Raw genomic sequence first — 17,786 nt, 5'->3', positions numbered from 1 at the left:
GAGATCGTAATATGGCGGACGGGATATCCATTATGTTTGTGACATAGTAACCCTCCCCCCCCAACTCTCCCCCAACTCTCCTCCAAACCTTAAATCGGGCCCTATGGCTTCTGACCAATAGCTGCTTTTTAAAACTGGGTATTGGTGTTCGCAAACTCATCTCACTTTGCAGTCAGAGAAAAGAAACAGTAAACTGAATTATGTGACAGTCTTCCTGGAGTACAGCTGTGTGAAAGGAAAGAAAGGGCCATAGGATGTCAGTTTTTATGACACACAAGAAAATGTAAGTACCTGTAAATGAAGTGCACACATTCAGCAGTTAGGAAAGCAAAAAATAAACATATTTTTGTACTTCTGAAGTGTGAGGGAAACATACATTTTAAAAGGATCAAAGCAAATCAAGACACTTTACTTGGTGGTGCACAAATTATAAATATTCACTGAAACCCAATTTCTATGCATTATCATTTCTGTGCTATGTAGTTTTATCAGTAAAACTGTAGTTTTGTGCAGACTCAGTGGTCATTTCAATGGAAAATGTGCTTTATAGACATAACAGTGTACTGCCCACAATGTTTTCATTACATTAAAAATCGCTGCCTCATGCACATTAAAGCTAGGAGAGTCAAAAAAGTTTGTGCTTCTAAAAATTGGGTCATGGTTTTGAAAAGTTTGGGGATCACTGCTCTAGGTGTTATCACCTACTCAGTGTCACTGCTTTTTATTGACTTTGAAATAAGCAAGTGCTGCCAGGATTTTAAGCTGAAACTGGAAGGTTTTTAGACTTGCTCTGCAGCCCACTGAACTATCTAAAATGCTATTTAATTTTAAAGATGTGAAAAAGTTGTAAATATAATGACATGCACCAGAAAGGGCTATTTAAAGTCTCAGGGAGTCATTACATATAACACAGGCATATTTACATTGACTTGCTGCATGTAACTATCAGGTCTGACAGATTCCACACCAACAAGGAGCCACTTACTAAGGATTGTATATGCAGTGGGGCTGCTGGTGTGAGAGCAGATGAGGTGACAGTCTAGTCATTTCCTCCTACGAGGCTCTGTGTGAGTGCTAGCAGGTTCCAAAACCAAACTTTAATCCCATGAAATGACATTAAGCCTTAACACATGCTCTTTTCTGGCAGCTGAAGCCTTCTCCATTTATTTACTATTTGGTATGATAGAATTAAAAACACTGCAGAGCATCATCTGTTTAAATCCCACAATAATGTACTGATTGTCTTGAAAACCGTTTACCTGAACTCAACACTCCTAACACATATTGTTATGCAAACTTTCTGTGATCTCAGGGGAGGAGAAGGGAAAAAAGCAATTGTGCAGACGCTTGGGCACATGTCCAGTTTTATACATAGCAATAGCACTTAATACAAAGGTTAGCCTGTGTACAAATGTTTCCTGTTTTTGTACTTAATGCAGTTCTGACAGGCAGGAGGAATTGATTTTCTCAGGCTCAAAAAAATGGTAAACGATTGGAAGGTTCACCTAGAACTCAGACAAGATTCACATTCCTTGTCACCTTACTGCACGTCTTCCAATGCCAGTCTGTCAGTCTAATTGTTCATTCTGTATAGGAGGTTATTAAATATATTGGGGGGCATACGTACAAGTGGCGTGCGCTGCCGGTGCATGACGGTTTTTGATGCACCGGCAGTGTGCGCATATCTACGAGGCCACGCAAAGCCACTTTGCGTGGCGTTTCATGGCCTTGTAGATATGGTGTGAGGAAACGAAGATCAAGTCGCTGTGTTGCCTTACTTTGCGTCAAAGAGGCGTTCCATGAGCGTTGAGGTGTGTTTTCCCATGCACACCCATGGATTTTGAAGCATTCCCAGATGTACAAGGATTTGTAACCCTGGGAATGCGTGAAAAGCTTACGCCTCCCCAGAGGAGGTGCAACAAAGAAAAATAACTGTATTTCTTCCCATGTTTTCCTCTTTTTATGTGTGCTGAATTCTGCAGCGCACATACAAAAAGAAAAACCCCTCGATTGATTGTTATTGTGCAGTAAGGTGTCCCTTCCTTCTTGCACAAAAACAATAATTTCTACAACGCAGACACTCTTGTACCATGGCGCAAGGGTGCCTGGGTTGGCGCATGGCAGCCAATTGTGTGCCAGCGGGGTGAAAGAGGACCGGAATGCGCTGTATCTCGTAGATACGAAGCATTTCTGCCCTCTTCTTTTGATGCAGGGCAGCACACCAAGAATCTTTGTGGCACTCCCTGCGCCAAAATATTGCAGATAAGCCCTTCAATTTCATCTTGCATGCATATCCTAGATTTGGACATGTATGCACTCATTTTGTACCTCTAAAGAGACTCCCATCGGTCTGCAGACTATCCCCAAGGCCACATCTCTGTTTTAAGGGACAGGCCATTGACCAAGTGCCTCCACAAAGATGGCAACACGATGGACTGCCCTGGCCTAATGACTTATTGAGTTGACCATTTTTGTCTCCTTGTTGCCTTCTTTCCTTACAGACACTACAAAATATCCGAGCTCAAAGTTATTGCTGTCATTGAGAGCTGTCCTGACATCTCCCAAACAGGTCCCTGCTTCTCATTTGCAAGGTGATTGCTACTTATTCAGTCCAAAACCTGGACAGCCAACAGCTGTCTCAACCAGGAGACGCCCGTAGCATCTCTTTGGGCTCCAGACTTCAGAACAGCACCTCAGCATCCAGGCTGAACCAGGGTCTTACACGTTGCGTTGGTCTCAATCTGTCCCACCCTGAAAGTGGACTGCTGCTCAGATTCACTGGATCACGAAGGGAGCAGAATTTGTTGCAAGCTTGCTCTGACCAGGGATTCAGGGTGTGCTTGCAGCAGGGGCTTTAGGACGGAGCGAGGCGGTCAGGTTCATAACAGAGGGCAGTGGCTGGTTGGGGGTTCCTAAACGGTTACGTGATTGACCTTGTTGTAAGTGGTGTGGGATGGGAGCCTATGTGTGAGTGGGGTTGGACTGTGGACTTTCCACCTCGTCTCCTACCAAAGCCAGAGGTCCCTTATCAGTTGACAATTTTAGTTTCTTCATGAAGTTCCCTGGTATGAATGTTATGGTCACAGCCTGTCTTCTTGGTAGTAGTTAAAATCTGCATCTTTTTTGCAAAGGAATGACAATACTTGGCCATTAGAACTATAACATCTCAAGACATGGCTGTTCGAGCAGTAGCAGCCCTCCCTCTCCCCTCAGCGCCTTGAGACCCTCACGGGTGAGTACTGCGCTTTAAAAATACTCTGATTGAGTGATTGATTGACAGGTGGTACATGTTCTGGCTGAACTAGCTGGTCCACACCACACCGACCCCCCCATCCTAAGAGTAAATGTTGTCTACCTGATTGACTCCCACTAAACCCTCAAGGCTCGAAAGCAAGTACTTGATAGTTGACTGGGTTTGCAGTAGTACCTGCCCCGTGTGTCTCCAAGGTGGTACTTCCTACAAGCAGTGCCTAACTGCCTTTGAGATATGCAGGCCACGACGAACTGGCCAGCGGTGAGACCTGGAGAGCACTGTTCACCCCCCCAAGATGCCCCAGTAATTCATCATGAAGTGCTTGGTGAAGATGATGGAACCAGCACTTTAGGGAAACAGAGAGGACAGCTGCACGTGGAAGTTGTGCTTCACAACACCACACGACTACATAGCAGATGTGCCTCAGAGAGTCGCTGTTCCTGGACGCACGTACGACTCAACCTAGGCCACCATCATCGTCTCCATCAGTACATCAGAGATGGTCCTTACCAGATGCATCCAACATCTGGACTGTGGATCATAGTCGGGTTTATTTGGAAATCCAGAAGCACTCGCTACCCAAGGATAACAGAGATAGGACCCACAAATGGTACTACTCAGAGCACATCCTAGATAGAACCCTTACGCCACCATGCACACAACTCTAGATGGCAAAACAGAGGAAATGTAACTGAACACTCTAGAAACATGTAGATGAAATTGGCACACAGTCACTCGAACAATATTGCACCATAAGACACCCACCTGGGTTGGAGTGCGCAATCGACACCCACCCATACTCACACTACACAACAAAAGATTGTCCCAGTGCTTAATTTGTAAATAAAAATGTGCCGATGCCCAAAGCACTCCTCTTAAACATGCGGGTGCTGCAATTAAATGTGCGAACACGGAATACTGAGGCCGCGTAATCCTGAAGCCATCTCAGGCCTCTTCAATCCATTTACAGCCGCTCCCTGCCCTTCAGCTCACTCTTGCAGCTTTCTGCTTTCTCCATTTGTGACACTTTTCAGTTTTTCTCTTCCTCCGTCTTTCCCATATGTATCTTTTGCTCGCAGTAAATGCTTGAGGCAGAAAAATAAGAGCCGGCCCTCAAAAATAAGTGCCGGTGCAGCGCACCGGAAACGACAAGCACACATTAAGCACTGGATTGTCTATGACTAAACTCACTTTACAACTAAGTCGCACAAATCATTTCAAAATGTAAGTCTGAACACGTTCTCAGGACATCACTCAGAGTAAACAGAGTCTGGTTCTTCATGCTGGATGGAGGTCCCTCAAACACCTGCACTGAAGGGCTCCAGGCAGAGAATGCACTGTACTGGAATACTCCTGGTTGGTGCCACTCAAAGGCAAACCAATGCATTATAACCTCATCCAGGAGGTCCAACCAGGCCTAAATGTGTCCAGGCAGCTTGTGACTCTGCAGAGAGTAAGAGGCGCTGCAGATTGGCAAAACCAACTCCATGTAGGTAGACGTCTTCTGTCATGTGGCAGATAAGATATAAAACAATGTAATGGAATGCTCCTCAGAAGAACACACACTGGTTAAGACATTTGACTCGGGCATTTTCCAAGGACTCATTGATACATCAAAACAGCAAATACCTTCACTAGCTTCATCAGGCCTTCCTAGGGCGCCCCCCCCGACAGTTCCCTCCCTCTTTACTTTATTAGGATTGCATCATGACAACAGGAAGGGACAGCGATGGACAGGGAATCAATAACCCCAGTATGTAGAACGTAGGTCCAGCAGAGATGAACCCATGCCAGGGGGTCAGGATTGAAAGGAGATAAACTAACATTCAATGGTTCTAAATGGACCGGATTTATAGAGTCGGTGGTCCTCCTTGAAATCTGGCATTTATCTGGCACTCTTGGGCCTGCAATGTGCGCGTCTGCCCTCCTGGCATGCCCACTCAGGCATCCATCCTTCTGAGGTCGATACAATGAGTACAATCTGTTATTCCAGCGCCTAGATATTCTCCAGGGTGGATATGTTTTTTTTCAAATGAACGTTATGTCCACAATAGATGGAGGCCGAATCCACCTCTCCAGCTGACAGGGTTTGGCAATGAAGGTTGTTGGGGGGGCTGAGTGGGGGGAGGGGGGCGAGGGGGTGGACAGATGAGGTGGCACTAAGGATACCCAGCAGCAAGGAAGGCAGATCCACGATCCTCCTCCAGGGACCCCTCGGGGGAGAGGTTTACCCACCCCTCCCCAGCATGCCCCCCCTCGGGACCACCTGCTTCCACTGTAAACGAGCCCTGCCCGCCCACCCCCGCTTGTTATGTGTCGGTACCTGTCAGCGAGGGGGGGCTGCGCGCCGCTGCCGGATAAATAATGTTTTTACAGGAAGCTCACAGCGGCCGCGGCCTGCCGGAGCCCGCAGCCGTCCATCACGGGCCCTAATTGGGTACCAGGGGTCTGGGGGGATCCCTCGCTCACGGTGTGACGAGCTCCATATGTGGGGGCTCAGGGGGGGCTAGGGAGGTGAGGAAAGAAGGGAGGGGGCGAGTGCAGAGTGACAAGGACTTTAGGGAAGTGGGGGTCTTGTAAAGAAATTAGTCACAGGCCAAGGCAGCTTTGGAAGTGAGAAAACATATTTGCCATAAGCCCCAGGTTTATGCAGAACGGCTCACCGCAGCCCCGCTTCTGCGCTCACCTCAGGAGGGGTGCGGGGAAGATGTAACGCCCATCTCTCGGCTGCACAGTCAACATTTCCTACACACCGGGTTCCGAAAGGACAGGAAATTCCATGTTGTGGGAAGGTCAGTGCTTTGCGCAGTATGGACCCGATGGCGAGAGCCTCGGTGCACAGGGCACGGTAATCCAGTGGATGCTGCGTTATCCCTACCGCGTGGTATTACCGCATCCGGACCGGGGCATTACGAGATTGTAATGGAGAATAATTTAAGCGAATAAACAATTCCATGCCAATTTTGCATTTAATACCTGAAATTTGAATGCATTTTCAGAAAGACATTTCGCCTACATGCACAAGGCGAAATGGCCATGTTTAAGGCCCCCAGGTACACCTGGGTAAAATATAAATTACGCCGGCATAGTTTGCGTAATTCCACTGTATCTTTTTTACACGAAATTCACGGGATTACGGCATTACGCCACTTTACGTAACTATACAACACAGTTAAAACAAGCATTTTCAATGCAACGGGTCTCGCATTTGTTCGAGTTAGAGCTATTAGCGTTGTAAAGCAAAAAGAAAAAACAGCGCGATTGCGCTATGTAAAATGCAGGGCGATCGCGCTGCGTGGAAAATAAACAGATAAAGTAGTCCGAACTCCAGGCTGAAAACATCGAGCCTTATATGTTTTCAGTAGTTTACCGGTGCTGTGTAGGTGGGCTAAACACCGGAAAAGGCATGACGTATGCATGTCTTTCACAAATGAAAGCAAGCGGATTTTAAAAGCAAGCCCACGAACCAATGTAAGTGACTGACGTGGCATGGGCGTGGTTAGAAGCCCAAAGAGAGATTACAGAATGGACGGAGCACTTTGTGCTCGCCCATAAAAATATGTACGGGGGAACAAACGGAATTGCATTGCTTTGTAATACTGAGGAACTTGTGTCACAAGTCCAAGTTTTAGCCTTGGCTACTTTAGAGTTCAGTGGTAATAGAAAATCCACACTTTTATGGAGGGCAGTGCCAAAGGACCCTGAGATTATCCTGACAATCCTCCTGAAACCATGCTTTCAGAGGTGCACACAAATAAAAAACAAGCATTCGCCAACTCAATACGTCTAGCGTTGGGTGCCAACGGTTTGTTTTTGCCAATGCTTTTTTTTTCCTCCCCTCATTTGCAGCAGTTTTCCAAAGGAGAGGGTGCATACCCTCTTCCTAATCACCTCAGCCTGAACATGACCTGCCAGGCTAACAGTGCCCACTCATTAAAACCAGGGAGACCAGGGGATACCCATTTCATGCAAATCTTTCTTCTAGCCAGCAAAAGAAGCACAAATATAAGTAAACTTTGTCTCTTGGATATTTTAATTATAGCCTCTTTACCCTCAAAGGTGCCAAACATCACCCTTGCCAGGCTTAGCTCTATTTCTCTACCCAAAATCTTGGATAGTGCTTCACCCACTTCTTGCCAGAAGAGCTGGACCGTTGGACGGTGCATAAACACATGTACATCATCAGCAATCTCAGCACCACCCTTGAGGCAGGGCTTCACAACTCGGTTCCCAAGCTTGAAGGGTATTCGCAGGCTCCATGCAACCTAAACAGATGGGTTTTAATGAGATGCAGATTTCAGTGATCCATGCAAAGTAGATATAAATACTTACCAAAAGTGTGTTAACTCCAGCGTTGGCAGGCCCCTCTTCCAAATCTCCTCTGGCAAGGTGAAGCCTCCATCCGCGGATTGTACTATCACCCAGTACCATCTCCCACCTCTTTCTCTATAGGGGTACTCCCTTGTAGTTGTTCCTCTGACTCATTCACCCCAACCCTCTTGACTCAACTTTCGTAGCCAGCTGGATGGTTAATAGTACTTGACTCTAGATGGTCCGTCTCCAGTGATCCGAGATGTATCTTCCCAAGATGCTCATCTGCTCTCCTTACTGATCTGTCCCCATGTGTTTATTTCTGCTTCTTTCGAACGGTATCACTAGGCTTCCCTGCAGACAGTCCGAGGCTCCAGGTGAATACCTTACAGGGGCAAATTCACAAAAGTAAAGTATCCTTGGGACCTCTCCAACCTGCACCCAGAGCCTGCAGGCAGCATTCAGAATCTTCAGCCCTGACCTGCTTAAACACGTGGGGTTTCTAGACTTATACAAGGAGTGCGTGCCCCCCATATGGCAGATCTTCTAACATGGCTTTAAACGTGGGGCTCTACTGTGAATGATCCTCTCCCCTTAACAGGACCCTGATGCTTCTCAGTTGGAAGGCCTAACAATAGAACTGGAAATCTGGGGCAGCTATCCCACCATCAATCAGTCTGTCTATTATGAAGATGTTCCCAGGCTATTCTAACTCCTCTTGAGGCCCAAATGAAACTGCTTACCGCACCCAATAATTTCTTCAACCACTCCTTTATAAATGTTAGAGGAATCGCATTGAAAATGAAAGAAAACGTTGGCAATATAAACATCTTTATAATATTGGCTCTCCCAAAGCTGGTAAGTGGGAGACACATCCATGATCTTAGCATCCTTCAGGTGTCCCTCTTAACCTTGTTGAAATTGACTTGGGCCATGTTATCTAAGTCTTGTACAAAGAGGACCCCAGATACCTAGTGTCTCTTTCCAGAAGGGGACTGTCACACATAATATTCCAGGCCATTATCACAGTTTTTTGCTTCTTCACCAAATAACCAGAGGCATGTCCAGACTCTACTAATGTTTGCAAAATAATGGAATAGGAGTCAGCCAAGCTAGATGTGTAAACCATCAGATCGTCAGCGTATAATGCAACCTTTCTCTCCCAGCCCTTGTATTTCAAAGGCACGATGCCAAGATTTTCCCTCATCCTAATCGCTAGTGGTTGTATGTACAAGTTGAACAGGAGTTATCGCAGACACGCTTGGCGGGTCCTCCTCTTCATTGAAACCTGTCTAGCCAGTCTTCCGTTCACAGCGACTCTTGCCATCGGCTGACTGTAAATTGGCTGAATAGCTCTTGAAAATTCCTCCCCCACATCGCTATGTTTAATCCCTTTGTTGAGGAATGGCCAATTTACTCTATCAAAAGCCATGGCGGCACCAAACGTTAAGATTGCTAATGTCAATTTCCCATCTACTGCCATGTCGACCGCGCCCACCAGACCATGTGTCAGCTCATGTAGCAGCCGTCCTTCGGTAAAGCCCTCTCGGGCCACATTAACTATGTCCCTGATCACCTTATCCAATCACCTTGCTAGAATGCATGTATATATCTTATAACACAATTCAGCAGTGATACTGATCTATGGGAGTCACAGAATTGTGCTTCTTTCTTAGGCTTTAAAATCACACTAATTGTGGCCTCCTCCCATGGGTGCAGTAAAGTGTTTTGTGTTGAAAATATATCTACCAGCAATCTACAGAAACAGGGATTAACTCATCCATCAGATGTATATGCAGCTCATTTGGGAGGTATCTAGGTATCTATTGGTGCAGTTTTGCTGTCACTGGACTCCATCGTAATTCTACATCAGCCTATCAGGAATCGGGCCTGTTGGGTTTTGGTAGGTCCGGGGTCTCTGGTGTTGACATTGGTGTGCTCGTACCATGCAGGTAGAAATTGCAAGAACTGATTTGCGATCTCTTGTTTTAGGTGCTTCCTATGTAAATGTCTCATCCTGGTGATGACCCATTTCTAATGAATTTTGTGCTTTGGGTCGAAACGTCAGCATCATTTGGTGTAGACTGGTTGTCAAATTGACTGAAATTTACAACACTGGCATTTTGGGTGTTGAGTGTTGTACTTAAGATCATAAGATCCTGATCAGCTACATGTGTGTACATATTTGTAAATAACACTGGGGCACTTCCAGCTGCCCTTACAGACCTTCACTGCGCCGTAACTCAATAGGAACACCTACATGACTGGTAATGAATAATCTTGTTTTAAAATATTAAGTAAGCAAATGTCAAAGGAAAGATTTGTTTTGTTGGTTTAGTTTATATAAAAGTTATGAATTACATAATAAACCTTGCATGCATGGAGGGCTTCATTACATTAATGCAGTGGAAGTCAAGAGCCACACTTCCCCTGCAGGGACCACTTTTTTATCATACTTCTCCTTACCCAGGTCCCCTGGTTACTTTATTTGCCCCCTTTTGGGTTTGAGGTGGACACCGAAGAGGCAGTTTGAGTCAAAACATCGCCCATGCCCTGTTGCCTTATGCCATCTTCCAGTACAACTGGGGACCCAGAGGTTAGCTTGCTATTCCTTAGGGAGTATCTCCCTCTCACCCCTCCTGGCCTGCCACTCACTGCTCCAGAATGTTCTAACCCTTTGCCTCTGGGCGTTTTCAGCTTTGTTGAGGGTACCGGTGCAGATGGTTCCCATGCTCCCTCTGCGCTGTTCCCTCTCACGCTGAGGACCTGTGGTAATTTGTGATCCTTCTAGCCTCTAATGCTGGACTCGCCTCCCCGAGTGCATCCATGCATGCACTCATCCACCAGTCTCTGCAGCCTGTGCTGGCTCTGCCTGAGAATCCCCGGAGGGGAATCTGTGCAGAGGCCGGCGGAGACCTGATGCTGCCTCTCACCACACGGCAATGGTGGGATTCACAGAGGGATTCTGCCTGCCCTTTCCAACACACCCATCAAGCATTCATGCTTGCCCCAGGGCTCCTGCCGAGGCCCTGCTGTAGTCCACCACTTCTGCCGGAAGGTGTCCCAGTGCTTAATTTGAGCCGGTGGTTTCTGGGGCACTGGAACTTATTTTTGATGGCTAGCACTTATTTTTCTGCCTCAAGCATTTAATGCGAGCAAAAGACACATATGGGGAAGACGGAGGAAGAGAAAAACGAAAAAGCCTCACAAAGGAAGAAAGCAGAAAGCTGCAAGAGTGAGCTGAAGGGGCAGGGAGTGGCTGTAAAACTATTAAAGAGGTCCGAGAAGGCTTCAGGAATATGCTGCCTCTGTATTCTGTGCTCGCAAATATAACTGAAGCAACCGCGAGTTTCAGAGGAGAGCTTTGACCACCGGCATGTTTTTATTTACAAATTAAGGACTCTGGTGTACTTTACATTAAACCCCTGAATTTGACACACTGTTGGCACCTGAGGAGAGCTCAGAGCCAGCTCGTTCAGCTAGACGCCATGTTCCCCCAAATGCCAATGCTTGTTTATTTTGTAATTGTTTTTGTAAAACTTTATTGCAAAAGCTATTTTTGTTTCTTCAGTCTTGTCCATTTTATTTCTTCAAAAAGCACACATAGGGGGCCAACGACCGCGGGAGCACCGCCAACAGGCTGCCGGTGCTCCCATGGGCATTCTGACCGCAGCGGTACAGCCGCGGTCAGAAACGGGAAACCGGCGGTGTCCCGCCGGTTTCCCGCTGCCCAAGGGAATCCTCCATGGCGGCGCTGCAAGCAGCGCCGCCATGGGGATTCCGACCCCCTTACCGCCAGCCTGGTTCTGGCGGTTTTGACCGCCAGAACCTGGCTGGCGGTAATGGGTGTCGTGGGGCCCCTGGGGGCCCCTGCAGTGCCCATACCAATGGCATGGGCACTGCAGGGGCCCCCTAACAGGGCCCCACCAAGATTTTCAGTGTCTGAAAATCGCGACGGGTGCAACTGCACCCGTCGCACCCCTTCCACTCCGCCGGCTCCATTCGGAGCCGGCATCCTCATGGAAGGGGGTTTCCCGTTGGGCTGGCGGGCGGCCTTCTGGCGGTCTCCCGCCAGCCCAGCAGGAAAAACAGAATAACCGCGGCGGTCTTTTGACCGCGCAGCGGTATTTTGACGGTTCCCTCTTGGCGGGCGGCTCCCGCCGCCCGCCAAGCTCAGAATGACCCCCATAGTCCCTGGCGCCAAAGATGACTATCTTTTATATGTAAGTGCACACTGCGCAGGAGCAGAACGCAGTCACTCACAGTGAAGTTAGCAAAGGCTGAGATGGGTTGATCTGTTGCCACACACTATGGGCCTCATTATGAGTTTGGGGGTCACTAGACCGCCAGACTCGTGGATGGTGGTGGGTCTGACCTCAACATTACAACCCTGGCGGTCGGGCAGCCAGTTCCGCCAGGATCGGAGATCCAGGTGGTCTGGAGGCGGTGGCAGTCCTAATCCACCAGGGCACCGCTGCAATCAGCGATGCCCTGGTGGTTACGTCCCCCTTCTCTGCCAGCGGTTTCATGGCAGTAGAACCCCTATGAAAATGCAGGCAGAGAACAGGTGGAGGGAGCCCCAGGGGGCCCATGCACAGCCATGCACTTGGCATAGGCAGTGCAGGGCCCCCCCTGGCCAGCACCATCGCAATGAACATAGCGATGGGGCTGGTGCACCCTGCGCTCTACCGCATTGCTGCCGGCTCGATTACGAGCCGGAGACAATGCTGTAGGCTGTTTCCTGCTAGGCCAGTGGGCAAAAACTCAGGTTTCCGTCTGCTGACATAGTGGGAAACTCTTAATGGGGCCGGCGGGGAGGTAGTCTTTATGGTGGCAACCTCCCCGTCAGAAGTTTGGCGGACGGTGAAACTGTCCGTCAAGCTCATGATCAGCCCGTGTATGCTGTAGTGTATGGAACAAAAAATGTGTGTGATTTAACAACAAACTGATGGGTGAAGAGGTGCAGCCATAATGTAGTGCAAAGGGTTACAAAGTGTCATAATGCATGCATTGCGCCACTTTGTAAATTTGGCGCTGCGACTTTGGCCTCGTTGGGCCACATTAGTGTAAAAAAAATACGCTAATGTGGCTCAAGGAGGCACTAGGGGCCTTTAAATCTGCCCCAACATTTGCTGCCACTGAATATATTATACTCGTAATTCTGGAGCTTTTTTTTCTTGGAAAAATTGCAACACCACAGAACTTGTAAAACTGATTAAGCAGAATTTCCTATTTCCCACTGGCATTCAGAGCACTCTTAGAGCCCAAAATTCCATGAAATATGGACTATTTTGCTTTGATTTAGCACTCAATGTTGTATTCCTTTCAGAAAATGTGAACAGTGATAATTCAAAACTTGAACATGTAGGCAAAATGTTTCTATGCAGGCTTGCTTAAGCTTTTCTACAAGCAGTCACATTTTGGAGGCCTTGACTATGAGTGCCTAAAAACCACCTGAGTGTGCAAACATTGACTTTCAAACAGGTCAATTACAATTGGTGTGATAAAGATTGCACCTTCCAGGTTTTACCTGTCAAAATGTAATGGTGGAAAAACGGCCCTCTAAAAACGGGGACATGCATTTTTTAGAGCTATACTGTTCATTGTTGCTATTTATTGCACTGGCTGAATTCCTAAATATGGGGTATCAGTTCTTACCAAAATTATATAAACAGCACCAAACCCACCTGGGAACTCATAATGAGGGTCACTCTGTTTTTTTAAATCGTACTCCTATTAAGATCTAGTGTTAGCACTGAGGAAGGAACCATTGTAAGCAATAATGATGGACCCTTTGTGAGCACTAAGGAAGATTCGTTTGTTGGCACTAAAGAAGGATCCTTTGTTGGCGCTAAGGAAGGATCCTTTGTTGGCACTTAGGAAGCATCCATTGTTAGCAGTAAGGAGGGACATGCACAACGTAAATTGACACAAATGTATGACTTTCATAATGATGTGTCAATGTATAAACCTTTACCAACGAAACAAGGTTGAAATGTTTTCCACAGATCTTTATGCAGGTTGCAAAAAAATAGAAATGGCACATACCAAGCCTAAGTGAGTGCCAGAGTGGACAGGCATGGCAGTGGTTTGGTGCTTGTTCGCTAGGCTGGGTATCTCATCGAGCGGCACATGAGTGATGGACGTTAAGAGAAACTAAACTTTGACAGAGTGGCCTGTCAGGGAGTCATTTCATCTTTACCGCATCAGAGACATCTTCCGTGTAAAGATCAGAGTCCAGCAAATGGCTCTGATCCTCCATGGGGAGAGGTCCTCTTGCAGATGAAAGGGTGGTGCTTCTGGGCTGCTTGGAAGGCGCTTGATGGGATGCTGGCAGCTCCTACACGGTGCAGAAAGGGGGACCCAGAGGCAAAGAGGTGCAAAACAGTTGTACTGTGGTGGGAGTGGCGGCGAGGAGTGATGAGGTTATGATTGGCGGGAAGACCTCACGTGAAGAAGAAGAGGATCTTTTGAGGGCAGATTTATTAGTAAAGATTAATGCTCATTTCCGTGTCTTTTCAATAGCAGAAGTAAATCATAAACTCATTTACTTGGCCTGCTGATCTGATTGTACTGACACCTGAAGAAACGTGACTTCCTAAAGTACAATGGGAAGTTTCTGCCTGATAGACGTAAATGTGTTCTTTCCATGGACCTGTTTAATTGCGCCATGACAACAAAACTGCTATAGAGGAAGCCTGTATGTAACGTATCAAATGTTGAAGGCTCGGACGGTTTGCTGGTCAAACTGTGCTCCAATAATTTTTTTTGTAGTTTATTGTTTAGTAATGGTTCTCATTGATTGCTAATTTTGAGATGTTTGTAGAGTAGCCTGTTTCAACTATTAACATTTCTACAATTTTGATTGGTTTCTTAGTCCAGCTCACGATGCTACTTCACACCGTGCAAAGGGCATGACTCTCTAATCCTATAAAACTATAAAATGTTTGCTTTTTGGGTTGTGTGCCAGACTTTTCTGTGACTTCTATGGAGTCTGTCTCTATACCGGCTGCTTTTTGAGTTTGCACTTAGAATATTTGCCAGACTTTTCGTTGCTCTCCCCAGAGGCAGACCTCATGTCAGTCCTCCTATTCACTCTATGTTTTCTCTTGATTTATAATGTTGATGCTGATTTGAATTGACTAACCAATTACCTTTTGCCTCCTGTAATGATGCTTACATTTTACATATACCTTCATGGTTTGGACTTTCTCCTCCTGTGCGGGATTTCCTGTGTGAATTTACCTTTATTTGCTTAGGGACCTCTTTCTTTGGGACTCACAAAGGCCGATCCGTTCAATCGGACCTTTTATTAGGGGAAAACACCAACAATATACACAAGGCCTGTTTTATTTCTCTGCCCTGAGTAAAGGCAGATCCTTTCTTTGTTTAAAAATGCCAATAGAAATAACAGAAATAACACTATATCAAGAATATCATCAATAATGTTTGCACAGAGAACAATAAGAATAAACCTAAGAATAAACATTACAAGATATACTACTGTATAGAGCTGTTGAAGAATTACAAAAGCATGCAGCATAATTAAGTAGTAAAACATAGGCCCATATTTATACTTTTTTGACGTAAACCAGCGCGGTGCTAGTTTGCGTCAAAATTTTTACCACCGGCTAATGCCATTCCTACGCGCCATGCGGGCGCCCTATTTAAGGAATGACGTTAGCTGGTGCTGCGGGCTGGTCAGAGTAAAAAAAAAAGACTCAAACCAGGCAGCGCCGGCGTAGGGGAAAATGGGGTTGTGCGTCAAAAAATGGTGCAAGTCAGGTTTGAGGCAAAAATCATGGCTCTAACCGGACTTGCGCCATTTTTTGACGCACAACCCCCATTGAAATGACTCCTGTCTTAGCAAAGACAGGAGTCATGACCCCTTGCCCAATGGCCATGCCCAGGGGACTTCTGTCCCCTGGGCATGGCCATTGGGCACAGTGGCATGTAGGGGGGCCCAAATTAGGCACCCCTATGCCACTTTAAAATAATACAAAAAAATACTTACCTCAACTTACCTGTACTTACCTGGGATGGGTACCCCCATCCATGGGTGTCCTCCAAGGGTGGGCGAGGGTGGCAGGGGGTGTCACTGGGGGCAGGAAAGGGCACCTATGGACGGCTTCCATGGTCAGAGACCATGGAAGTGAGCCCACAGATGGCTTAACGCCTGCCCTGACCCAGGCGTTAAAAAATGGCGCACATCAGGCTGCGCACCGTTTTTAAGGCCCACCCCCTCCTGTGCGCCAAAATGACGCAGGAGTATAAATAAGGCGCACAGTCCTTAAAGTCATTTTTTGGGCGGGAACGCCTACCTTGCATGTCATTAATGCAAGGCAGTTTCCCGCATCCAAAAAATGACGGACACGGAGGAATTTTGACGTTCGCGGGCTTGGGCGTCAAAGTTTAAATATGGTGCACGGTTTGCGCCAAATGTGCGTCATACTCGAGGAATATCTGTTAAGCATTTCAAAGTAGATTTTTACATAAATTTAGACTCCATAACAAAGGCAATCAGATGAGTATGACAGGAGTTATGAATTTTTTATGGAAAAATAAATCAGTGCATTTCACTCTTGTAAAACGTTATCATGGCAGTCAGTGGGAAATTACACAAGTGACACTCGGGCAGTTGCAGGTCGAGTTCAGTGGAAACTACTGGATGGTAAGAAAAGGGGAGCTCCAGGACCAGTGTCTGACAGTCAGTAGAATTTTACCTGGCTCCTAGGGGACAGGTGCAGTCCTTGTTGTCCCTGGTGCTGAACACGGGAGCCGTGGGTGCTGCCTCAGGGAGGGGTCCAAGAATCTTGCTGAGTGCTTTTAAAATCCTGAAGCACTTGCCTGCTAGGACTGTGATCTGGCTATCAAAAGTGAGCTTGATGTCAAACCATATGCTGAGATTCTTGACTTGCGGCTGAGGAGGAAGTAGGGGGCTGAGCACATGTGACCAACAGTGAGAGGACCAGATGGCTGGTTCCTCAAGATAAGGACCTCAGTTTTTTCAGCATTTAATTTAAGACAATTGAGGTTCATCCACTGGGCCACCTACTTCAAACAGGCCCTTAGCAGCGCAGCAGTGTCAGTTTCCTTCTGTGACAGGGTGATGACCAATTGTGTATCATCTGCGTATGAGATTGTTATATCCGTACCGCTCGACAATATCAGCCAGGAGGTGCATTTCCAGATCGAATAAAGTAGGGTCCAAGGAAGAGCCCTGGGACATCCCCTGCTTCAATGGGAAACCCTGGGATAAAAGAGGTTTTAACAACACCTGAAAGGATCAATCTTGCAGAAAGGAAGCTAACCAATGCTAACCATAAGCTTGCACTTATATGTCCACACCTTTAAATTAATGCACCCTGCTTCCTGGACTCAAGACACCTACCTCGGCGGTGACTGGCATATATTACAAAATAGTGCTGTGACCTTACCACTTTTGGTAAGGGCAAGGTCGAGTTTTGGCAGTTTGCCCTGCTCATGCAGTCTAAAATGACAGGACTGCTGTTGTCTTTTTACTTGGGTCCCTCAGGGTGGCACGATCAGTGCTGCAGGCCCTGGTGACCCCTTTAACACCCATGCCCTGGGTGCCACTGATACCATTTACCAGGGACTTATAAGGGGGTTGAATTCCTTGCCAATTGGGGATACCAATTCATATGCATCATACTTTTGGTTCTCATGCTTCAGTGCCCCTTTGAAGGCATAGCCATCAGCACTGGAGAAAAGAAATGGGGGGTGACCATCCAAAAAGCACACTTTCCCACCCTCTTCTGTTTTTAAGACAGTTAAGGTCTTTGGCCATTATATGAATTTCTTATAGTAGGGTAATGTGACATTTTAACCTGGAAAGATGTGTGATAACTCTCTGTTTCCTAATAGGTTTATGTAAACCTTTGACATTCCAGGAGACAATGTGAAGATTAGTCATCATATGCACAAATATTTGAAAGGAAGTGTGACAAAGATAAAATGTAGATCATAGAAAGGGACATATAATAAACCAAATGCAGCCTTTGAAGAGATCACAAACTAAGGCAACATTTAGAAAGTAATCAGAAAGTACAAAGACATAGAACAAGAAAAAGAAGGTAGGGAAAGGAAACAGAGAAGACTTACTATGATAAGAAAAAGGAGATAGGACGCAGCCAAAGCGGCTTTAACCGTGATGCAAGGAAAGAAAATGGAAAGGTGCAATCTAATAGTGAGGTGGCAAAAT

Source organism: Pleurodeles waltl, chromosome 2_1 (genome assembly GCF_031143425.1).
Source record: "Pleurodeles waltl isolate 20211129_DDA chromosome 2_1, aPleWal1.hap1.20221129, whole genome shotgun sequence".
NCBI lineage: Eukaryota > Metazoa > Chordata > Amphibia > Caudata > Salamandridae > Pleurodeles > Pleurodeles waltl.
The sequence above is the reverse complement of the archived record's forward strand: the minus strand, read 5'-3'. Positions refer to the sequence as shown.